This window comes from Oncorhynchus kisutch, linkage group LG17 (genome assembly GCF_002021735.2).
Source record: "Oncorhynchus kisutch isolate 150728-3 linkage group LG17, Okis_V2, whole genome shotgun sequence".
NCBI classification, from domain to species: domain Eukaryota; kingdom Metazoa; phylum Chordata; class Actinopteri; order Salmoniformes; family Salmonidae; genus Oncorhynchus; species Oncorhynchus kisutch.
In genome coordinates this window covers 83,808,962-83,817,766 of record NC_034190.2, presented here as the reverse complement: position 1 = coordinate 83,817,766, position 8,805 = coordinate 83,808,962, and the positions used below count along the sequence as shown (strand labels likewise).

Genomic DNA, 8,805 nt, shown 5'->3' with positions numbered 1-8,805 from the left:
TTTCTGAAGGCATATAGAAGAAAACCGTGTTACGTATCCAGGGTAACACCGTGTTACGTATCCAGGGTAACACCGTGTTACGTATCCAGGGTAACACCGTGTTACGTATCCAGGGTAACACCGTGTTACGTATCCAGGGTAGCACCGTGTTACGTATCCAGGGTAACACCGTGTTACGTATCCAGGGTAACACCGTGTTACGTATCCAGGGTAACACCGTGTTACGTATCCAGGGTAACACCGTGTTACGTATCCAGGGTAACACTGTGTTACGTATCCAGGGTAACACCGTGTTACGTATCCAGGGTAACACCGTGTTACGTATCCAGGGTAACACCGTGTTACGTATCCAGGGTAACACCGTGTTACGTATCCAGGGTAACACCGTGTTATGTATCCAGGGTAACACAGTGTTATGTATCCAGGGTAACACCGTGTTACGTATCCAGGGTAACACTGTGTTATGTATCCAGGGTAACACCGTGTTACGTATCCAGGGTAACACCGTGTTACGTATCCAGGGTAACACCGTGTTACGTATTGAGGGTAACACCGTGTTACGTATCCAGGGTAACACCGTGTTACGTATCCAGGGTAACACCGTGTTACGTATCCAGGGTAACACCGTGTTACGTATCCAGGGTAACACCGTGTTACGTATCCAGGGTAACACCGTGTTACGTATCCAGGGTAACACCGTGTTACGTATCCAGGGTAACACTGTGTTACGTATCCAGGGTAACACTGTGTTACGTATCCAGGGTAACACCGTGTTACGTATCCAGGGTAACACTGTGTTACGTATCCAGGGTAACACCGTGTTACGTATCCAGGGTAACACCGTGTTACGTATCCAGGGTAACACCGTGTTACATATCCAGGGTAACACCGTGTTACGTATCCAGGGTAACACCGTGTTACGTATCCAGGGTAGCACCGTGTTACGTATCCAGGGTAACACCGTGTTACGTATCCAGGGTAACACCGTGTTACGTATCCAGGGTAGCACCGTGTTACGTATCCAGGGTAGCACCGTGTTACGTATCCAGGGTAACACCGTGTTACGTATCCAGGGTAACACCGTGTTACGTATCCAGGGTAATTTTTTTATATTTTTTTATTTAACTCGGCAAGTCAGTTATGAACAAATTCTTATTTACAATGACGGCCTACACCGTCCAAACCTGGACGACGCTGGGCCAATTGTGCGCCGTTCTATGGGACTCCCAATCACGGCCAGATGTGAAATAGCCTGGATTCAAACAAATAATTGTACAAAATATATTTGCTTCATTTTTACAGGACGACAAGCAGGACAACGCGGAGCATCAGGCAGCATCATCATCTGCGATTATTTCATCATAACAATGAATAATAAAGGCTCCAACAAGCCAAGTCTCTGTTGTGATGTCCGTTCCTACACAACACCTGCAAGGTGATACAAAACAAACAAGGAGAGTTACAGCACCATCAAGAACTGACACACTTTATCCCAGGATAGTGGATGGTATTTATACAGACTTTGTTTGGTATTTAAGGCCATGGAATCAGGCAAATTGTTTCTCTCGAACAATATAGAACAGAAATAAACTAATAACATCCACTTAAAGTAATTACCTACAGCATAGAAACAAACCAAAAAGCATCTATAAAACAAACATTTAAAAAATGACCACGAGAACATAATTAATCAACCAATCAACAGACTCAGAGTTGAGATAAGTGTGAGCAAAAACTGTTGACATTCGCGTAACTTAATCGTCCTGAAAATGATTAAACCAATTAAATAAAGACAACATGACATACATGTTAATAACATCCATGTTCCCTAAAGACACAGAGAAGCCCCTTAGTCCCTAGTAGAAGGTCCGTTAGACTACCTAACCCTGCTGTTAGGCATCCAAACAGCTCCGGCCCAGATCTGGCCCCAACCAGGCCATTCGGACAGTGCCCCTGCCTTGGGCCACCTCCGGTCCTCTTCCTTGGCCTTTCCCCATTTGGCCAAAGCCCAGGGGGCCGTCATCCAGCTAGAGGGTAGTGATCTGGGTGAGCTCCATGTTGGAGTTCCCTGTCCTTTGGTGGTGGTTGTTCTGGGGTTCCTGGCAGACCAAGGGCAGCTCCACGCCTAGTCATGCGGGATTTGTATTCCCATCCGCCGTCTTGCAATTGTAAGCCACCTCGCGGGCGATGCTCCTCATCCGACCCGACTGCTGCCGGCTGTCCAGGCGGAACGGACCCGGGTGGCAGAACTCCCTGAAGCACCTCTTGAAGTTCTCGTCCAGGAAGGCGTAGAGGACTGGGTTAAGACTGCTGTTGACGTAGCCCAGCGCAATACAGAAGTGCATCAGGGCCATGGTGAGGAGGCTACTCAGGTTGAAGCCCAATGACTGGGCCAGAGCCATGATCTGGACTGGGGTCCAACAGACCACGAAGGCTGCCACTACGACCAGGACCATGCGAGTGATGCGGTGCAGGTTGCGGTCCTTCTCCTTGGAGCCGGACAGGATGCGGACGCTGCGAAGGCGCTTCACCATCAGGCTGTAGCAGACACTGATGATGGCCACTGGGATGAGGAAGGAAAAGAGGAAAACGCAGGTGCCGAACACCGGGTCCCAGTAGCTACGAGGGTCTGGGAGGACTACGATACACTCTACACCTAGGAGGAGGACAGGGCATATGTTAGGGGTTAGGACACAAAGGTTAAGGGTTAGGACATAGGCTAGAGGTTAGGACACAAGGGTTAAGGGTTAGGACATAGGGTAGGGGTTAGGACACAAGGGTTAGGACACGAGGGTTAAGGGTTAGGACATAGGTTAGCATTACTGTAGGGGTAGGGGTTAGGACACAAGGGTTAAGGGTTAAGGGTTAGGACATAGGTTAGGGTTACTGTAGGGGTTAGGACACCACAACTATAGGGACAGGACACAGAAGAAGACCATTGTCCAATATCTACAAATGTCCAACAGAAATGTGTGTTTGGCTCCCAACCCCACATCCTGTACACACACCTAGGACCAAGGGTTTAGCACATAGGACCAAGGGTTTAGCACATAGGACCAAGTGTTTTGCACATAGGACCAAGGGATTAGTACATAGGACCATGTGATTAGTACATAGGACCAAGGGATTAGTACATAGGACCAAGGGATAGTACATAGGACCAAGGGATTAGTACATAGGACCAAGGGATAGTACATAGGACCAAGGGATTAGTACATAGGACCAAGGGTTTAGTACATAGGACCAAGGGATTCGGACATAGGACCAAGGGATTAGTACATAGGACCAAGGGATTAGTACATAGGACCAAGTGTTTTGCACATAGGACCAAGGGATTAGTACATAGGACCATGTGATTAGTACATAGGACCAAGGGATTAGTACATAGGACCAAGGGATAGTACATAGGACCAAGGGATTAGTACATAGGACCAAGGGATAGTACATAGGACCAAGGGATTAGTACATAGGACCAAGGGTTTAGTACATAGGACCAAGGGATTCGGACATAGGACCAAGGGATTAGTACATAGGACCAAGGGATTAGTACATAGGACCAAGGGTTTAGTACATAGGACCAAGGGTTTAGTACATAGAACCAAGGGATTAGTACATAGGACCAAGGGATTAGTACATAGGACCAAGGGTTTAGTACATAGGACCAAGGGTTTAGTACATAGAACCAAGGGATTAGTACATAGGACCAAGGGATTAGTACATAGGACCAAGGGATTAGTACATAGGACCAAGGGTTTAGTACATAGGACCAAGGGTTTAGTACATAGAACCAAGGGATTAGTACATAGGACCAAGGGATTAGTACATAGGACCAAGGGATTAGTACATAGGACCAAGGGTTTAGTACATAGGACCAAGGGATTAGTACATAGGACCAAGGGTTTTCCGTCTCTTCGCATCACTCAAAAACACCACTGGGCGAAAGGGGTCAATATCAAGGGTTTACCTTTATCTATATATTTCCAGATAGCTGACATTTTATTAAAAATAAGGAGTAGACATTCTCCAGATACTCATTTCCTTAATTCATTGAATATGCAGAGCTAGGATATTCTCTGTAATGGGACAGTTTCTACATGCATCCAATCCAGACCTCTGAAATCTCCCTGTTACTGTATGAGTCCAAAAAGATATCTGGGGTTAGACACGTTCAAGGCACACACATGATGCGCATGCCGCAGACCATTATTCCTCCTCCACCAAACTTTACAGTTGGCACTATGCATTTGGGCAGGCAAAGTTCCCCTGGCATCCGCCAAACTGTGATTCATCCATCGGACTGCCAGATGGTGAAGCGTGATTCATCACTCCAGAGAATATGTTTCCACTGCTCTAGAGTCCAATGGCGGTGAGCTTTACACCACAGCTGACGCTTGGCAATGCGCACGGTGATCTTAGGCTTGTTTGCGGCTGCTCGGCCATGGAAACCCATTTCATGAAGCTTCTGACGAACAGTTCTTGTGCTGACATTGCTTCCAGAGGACAGACGATTTTTACGCACTAAAGCCACTTCAGCACTCGGCGGTCCCGTTCGGTTTAGCTTGTGTGGCCTACCACTTCGCGGCTGAGCCATTGTTGCTCCTAGACGTTTCTACTTCACAATAACAGCACTTACAGTTGACCTGGGGCAGCTCTAGCAGGGAAGAAACTGACTTGTTGGAAAGGTGGCATCCTATGAATGTGCCACTGTAACAGTATAACTTTAAACCGTCCCCTCGCCCATACCCGGGCGCGAACCAGGGACTCTCTGCACACATCAACAACAGTCACCCCTCGAAGCATCGTTACCCATCGCTCCACAAAAGCCGCGGCCCTTGCAGAGCAAGGGGAACCACTACTTCAAGGTCTCAGAGCAAGTGACGTCACCGAATGAAAGGCTATTTAGCGCACACCTCCGCTAACTAGCTAGCTATTTCACATCCGTTACACCACGTTGAAAGTCAATGAGCTCTTTAGTAAGGCCATTCTCCTACCAGTGTTTGTCTATGGAGATTGCATGGCTATTTTATACACCTGTCAGCAACGGGTGTGGCTGAAATAGCCGAATCAAAAGATTTGAATGGGGTGTCCACATACCTTTGTAATAGTCTATTTGTCTAGTATTCTAACCCTGGAAAGGGTCAACATGCTGATATATCTAAGCCTTTCTACTAAGGTATGCAGGTGCTTCTCCACCTGCATTGCTTGCTGTTTGGGGTTTTAGGCTGGGTTTCTGTACAGCACTTTGAGATATCAGCTGATGTACGAAGGGCTATATAAATAAATTTGATTTGATTTGATTTGATGAAGGAATACACATCTTTTCAGAAACGTATCAAAATCTGTAGTCATTACCTGTTCATGTATGTATTCATATTTCTCAAAGAATGTATCATTACAATAGATATCATTACATGATATGTAATATTCATCCTCGTATGTCTGATCAAAAAAAAATGGGCTAAATCCGACTCATTAAATGTCCAGATCCCAAATTATTTTACTTGTTCAGGACAATTTGGTTTGAATGCAGCAAGTGTCCAGGGGAGTTCCCTGACAAATCCCCTTCTTTCTTCTCATTGGCTCTGAGGCCGACTATATGCCAAGACAGACAGTCCTTTCTCACGAGAGTTAGACTTTGTGTGTCACGCGTAATAAGGAAATGAACAGGAATCAGTTGGAGCTCGTGTAGAATGTCATCACTAAGTTAAAACAGCAAGTCATAATTATGGCTAAACCGCAAGGAGAGTGATGGAGTGCTGCATCAGATGACCTGGCCTTCATAATCACCCGACCTCAACCCAATTGAGATGGTTTGGGATGAGTTGGACTGCAGAGAGAAGGAAAAAAGCAGCCAACAAGTGCTCAGCATATGTGGGAACTCCTTCAAGACTGTTGGAAAAGCATTCCTCATTGTATCTGTCCACGTTCAACAACAGAAGAGAGTGTCTATAGGGTAGTGATCTGGGTGAGCTCCATGTTGGAGTTCCCTGGCCTTTGGTGGTGGTTATATGTCATTATATCTTCTGTTGTTGACCGTAGACAGATGGAATGACTCTCAAATAGACAGATCTCTTCTGTTGTTGACCGTAGACAGATGGAATGACTCTCAAATAGACAGATCTCTTCTGTTGTTGACCGTAGACAGATGGAATGACTCTCAAATAGACAGATCTCTTCTGTTGTTGACCGTAGACAGATGGAATGACTCTCAAATAGACAGATCTCTTCTGTTGTTGACCGTAGACAGATGGAATGACTCTCAAATAGACAGATCTCTTCTGTTGTTGACCGTAGACAGATGGAATGACTCTCAAATAGACAGATCTCTTCTGTTGTTGACCGTAGACAGATGGAATGACTCTCAAATAGACAGATCTCTTCTGTTGTTGACCGTAGACAGATGGAATGACTCTCAAATAGACAGATCTCTTCTGTTGTTGACCGTAGACAGATGGAATGACTCTCAAATAGACAGATCTCTTCTGTTGTTGACCGTAGACAGATGGAATGACTCTCAAATAGACAGATCTCTTCTGTTGTTGACCGTAGACAGATGGAATGACTCTCAAATAGACAGATCTCTTCTGTTGTTGACCGTAGACAGATGGAATGACTCTCAAATAGACAGATCTCTTCTGTTGTTGACCGTAGACAGATGGAATGACTCTCAAATAGACAGATCTCTTCTGTTGTTGACCGTAGACAGATGGAATGACTCTCAAATAGACAGATCTCTTCTGTTGTTGACCGTAGACAGATGGAATGACTCTCAAATAGACAGATCTCTTCTGTTGTTGACCGTAGACAGATGGAATGACTCTCAAATAGACAGATCTCTTCTGTTGTTGACCGTAGACAGATGGAATGACTCTCAAATAGACAGATCTCTTCTGTTGTTGACCGTAGACAGATGGAATGACTCTCAAATAGACAGATCTCTTCTGTTGTTGACCGTAGACAGATGGAATGACTCTCAAATAGACAGATCTCTTCTGTTGTTGACCGTAGACAGATGGAATGACTCTCAAATAGACAGATCTCTTCTGTTGTTGACCGTAGACAGATGGAATGACTCTCAAATAGACAGATCTCTTCTGTTGTTGACCGTAGACAGATGGAATGACTCTCAAATAGACAGATCTCTTCTGTTGTTGACCGTAGACAGATGGAATGACTCTCAAATAGACAGATCTCTTCTGTTGTTGACCGTAGACAGATGGAATGACTCTCAAATAGACAGATCTCTTCTGTTGTTGACCGTAGACAGATGGAATGACTCTCAAATAGACAGATCTCTTCTGTTGTTGACCGTAGACAGATGGAATGACTCTCAAATAGACAGATCTCTTCTGTTGTTGACCGTAGACAGATGGAATGACTCTCAAATAGACAGATCTCTTCTGTTGTTGACCGTAGACAGATGGAATGACTCTCAAATAGACAGATCTCTTCTGTTGTTGACCGTAGACAGATGGAATGACTCTCAAATAGACAGATCTCTTCTGTTGTTGACCGTAGACAGATGGAATGACTCTCAAATAGACAGATCTCTTCTGTTGTTGACCGTAGACAGATGGAATGACTCTCAAATAGACAGATCTCTTCTGTTGTTGACCGTAGACAGATGGAATGACTCTCAAATAGACAGATCTCTTCTGTTGTTGACCGTAGACAGATGGAATGACTCTCAAATAGACAGATCTCTTCTGTTGTTGACCGTAGACAGATGGAATGACTCTCAAATAGACAGATCTCTTCTGTTGTTGACCGTAGACAGATGGAATGACTCTCAAATAGACAGATCTCTTCTGTTGTTGACCGTAGACAGATGGAATGACTCTCAAATAGACAGATCTCTTCTGTTGTTGACCGTAGACAGATGGAATGACTCTCAAATAGACAGATCTCTTCTGTTGTTGACCGTAGACAGATGGAATGACTCTCAAATAGACAGATCTCTTCTGTTGTTGACCGTAGACAGATGGAATGACTCTCAAATAGACAGATCTCTTCTGTTGTTGACCGTAGACAGATGGAATGACTCTCAAATAGACAGATCTCTTCTGTTGTTGACCGTAGACAGATGGAATGACTCTCAAATAGACAGATCTCTTCTGTTGTTGACCGTAGACAGATGGAATGACTCTCAAATAGACAGATCTCTTCTGTTGTTGACCGTAGACAGATGGAATGACTCTCAAATAGACAGATCTCTTCTGTTGTTGACCGTAGACAGATGGAATGACTCTCAAATAGACAGATCTCTTCTGTTGTTGACCGTAGACAGATGGAATGACTCTCAAATAGACAGATCTCTTCTGTTGTTGACCGTAGACAGATGGAATGACTCTCAAATAGACAGATCTCTTCTGTTGTTGACCGTAGACAGATGGAATGACTCTCAAATAGACAGATCTCTTCTGTTGTTGACCGTAGACAGATGGAATGACTCTCAAATAGACAGATCTCTTCTGTTGTTGACCGTAGACAGATGGAATGACTCTCAAATAGACAGATCTCTTCTGTTGTTGACGTATGAAGATCTCAATAGACAGATCTCTTCTGTTTGTTGACCGTAGACAGATGGAATGACTCTCAAATAGACAGATCTCTTCTGTTGTTGACCGTGAGACAGATGGAATGACTCTCAAATAGACAGATCTCTTCTGTTGTTGATGCCTTTTCACTCACAAAATAAACAATATATATATAACAGAATCCAATCCTCTCTCGTCCTCTCTCTCTCTCTCTCTCTCTTCTCTCTCTCTCTCCTTCTCTCTCTCTCCTCTCTCTCTCTCTCCTCTC

The 8,805-nt window shown here is 44.7% G+C and overlaps 1 pseudogene; it reads right to left on the bottom strand.

The window, feature by feature from the left end:
* Nucleotides 1–1,921: 1,921 nt before the first annotated feature.
* Nucleotides 1,922–2,995, bottom strand: LOC109882075 (nociceptin receptor-like; annotated as a pseudogene).
* Between the last annotated feature and the right edge of the window lie 5,810 nt (nucleotides 2,996–8,805).